At 46.9% G+C, this 2,392-nt stretch overlaps 1 long non-coding RNA gene across 1 annotated transcript; it reads right to left on the minus strand.

Moving 5' to 3' along the window:
• Positions 1 to 9: 9 nt before the first annotated feature.
• On the minus strand, positions 10 to 2,213 carry LOC111534656. Its single transcript, XR_002729157.2, has 3 exons — positions 1,926 to 2,213; positions 1,303 to 1,438; positions 10 to 390 (listed from the first exon to the last, which is right to left on the minus strand). It is a non-coding gene; the product is annotated as an uncharacterized LOC111534656 (long non-coding RNA).
• Between the last annotated feature and the right edge of the window lie 179 nt (positions 2,214 to 2,392).

The following is a 2,392-nucleotide window of genomic DNA, read 5'->3' on the forward strand; positions in this document are numbered from 1 at the left end:
AATGGACAGGATATTTCCTGTCATAGCCCAAGAATTTCCATTTGATTCAGTTCTCCGAAGTCAGGGTGAATCGGCCTTATGTTCCTGCCTCCAGACCCTTTTCTCCTGCCCCTGTGGAATGGATGGCAGGACATGGAAAAGTGTTTTGTCCAAATGACATGTCCCAGGGCACTGGAAGCTGAGGACAAGAGGGAACCAGTTGGTGCCACTGAGGAACGCTCACCCGCGTCTCCACACCACACAGAACAAAGTGAGTGTCCTTGTCCTGAACCCTCTGAAGTAAGTATCTCGCCTCAGCGCTTTCATGAAACCCTTTTTTGGAGAGGCTCCTTCTCTCTCCTTTTGCAGCCACAAGGCAGCAGGGATTGCCCCCCTCATGCTGAAGCTCTTCTAAAAACAAAACAAAAAAAAAGAGAGAGAATAAAATAATAGAATTAATGTAATAAATAATAAAATAATGAAAATGAAACTTTTTTTTACAAAAGCAGCTCTGGAATTTCATGTATTGGCATTAAAAGCAGAGAATGGGCCTATAGACCTGGCAGGGTGGCTCACACCTGTAATCTCAGCACTTTGGGAGACCGAAGAGGGTGGATCATGAGGCCAGGACATCGAGACCATCCTGGCTAACACGGTGAAACCCCATCTCTGCTAAAAATACAAAAAATTAGTCTTACGTGGTGGCGGGAGCCTGTAGTCCCAGCTACTCGGGAGGCTCAGGCAGGAGAATGGCGTGAACCCGGGAGGCAGAGCTTGCAGTGAGCTGAGATCCCGTCACTGTACCCCAGCCTGGGCTACAGAGCCACACTCTGTCTAAAAGAAAAAAAAAAAAAAGAAAAAGAAAATGAGTCTATAGAGCTCAATTTAATGGCAAAAAATTAAGGAAAGAATAAAAAGACTCTGCTAATAATGGTGACATGAGCTGCTCATACTGTCATTTTTTTCTGGAACCTAATATTGGGGAGGAGGTGGGACCACCTGCCACCAGGCTCCAGGTGATTTTCAGGCTGTTCCCCTAAATCACTGCAGCCTTTTCCCTGCTGGTCCCTTGATCCTGATGCTGTGCCGGGAGTCCTGTGTGGCAGGAGGCACCTCGGCAGCTTCCAGTGGGATAGGCCTGCAGCATTCTGAGCCTGAATGCCGTGATCACTAGGAAGTGAGGAGACACAAGCAGGAAGGGTTCAGGGATGGAGCGGCCCCTTCTCAGGGATCAGTCTCAGGCCTGAGCTGGGAAGAATCCCCTTTCAGGACAATGGCTCCAGGCTGAGGTCAACGCTGTTTCAGTGCATTATGATGACTGACCTGCATCCACAGGGAAGCGTATCCGGGCTCCTTTTTTTCCAGGCAAAGTTGGGAACACCTTGAAATGGGCACTGGTGGATTTCAATTCCAGCCTTCCAGAAGCCACTCCAAATGGAAATTGAGCTAAGGGATGTAGCTGGAGTAAGTAAACAACTTTAGGTCCCGAACAACAATTTTCAGATACGATATAGTGTGCAGGGAAAAATAAAGCCTCGGGACCCCACTTCACAGCCAAAAAGGAAAAAAAACATTAAGCTGGAAGCTGAATCATGCAAGAAACTGCCTTTCCTCTTGTTCCTAAGCAGATAGCTACAGATAAAGGGTTACATATCTCCACAGGATGCTACTCTATGTTCACCTTATCTTATGTAAAGGACTGCTTTACCGCATGTGAGATGAAGACAAAACTGACCATTCCCCACCTGCTCTCTTTCTCTTGCAACCTGAGGAACACCACAGGCTCCCTCTTTCCCCTCCAGCCCACCCTTCCTTTTCAGCCCACCCTTCCCCTTTAACTACTGAAGCCCTCAAAATCATCTTGGGAGGAAGGCACAGACCACAGACTGTTTCTGTGATTCCGTGTTTTTTTCTTCCAAGCATGTCCTTAACCTTGGCAGAATTACCTTTTAAATGGATTGATATCAGTCTCAGGCACCTTTTGGTTTACAATCGCCTGCCTCAGCCATCGCACAGCTCTCTGGCCTTTGTCCTCTTTTATCAAAGGAGGAGAGTGGATTCCATGTTCCTAAAATCCCTTCAGCTCTCCATAGGTTTCTGGGAGGATACAATTACCTAAGAGATTAGAGAGAGCATCATAAAATGTAAGTAGACGGTGTGTGGCAGTTAGGGTTAAGTTTGGCTGCATAAAACAGAAGACTCAAGCTAACAGAGGCTCACACATATAAAAGTCTGTCTTTTCACATGAAAGGAATCTGAAGGCTTTCAATCCTCCCCTGTTCACTGGATCTGTGATCTTATCAGAGAGCCCAGCTTCTCCTATCATTCCCTCAGGCACTTTGACTGAAGGTGGTTGTATCTTCTAGATCACCTCATGCCCCAAGAGAGCAGCTTTGTTCGCAATCACAGCTGC

This window comes from Piliocolobus tephrosceles, unplaced genomic scaffold (assembly GCF_002776525.5).
Source record: "Piliocolobus tephrosceles isolate RC106 unplaced genomic scaffold, ASM277652v3 unscaffolded_28077, whole genome shotgun sequence".
Classification (NCBI taxonomy): domain Eukaryota; kingdom Metazoa; phylum Chordata; class Mammalia; order Primates; family Cercopithecidae; genus Piliocolobus; species Piliocolobus tephrosceles.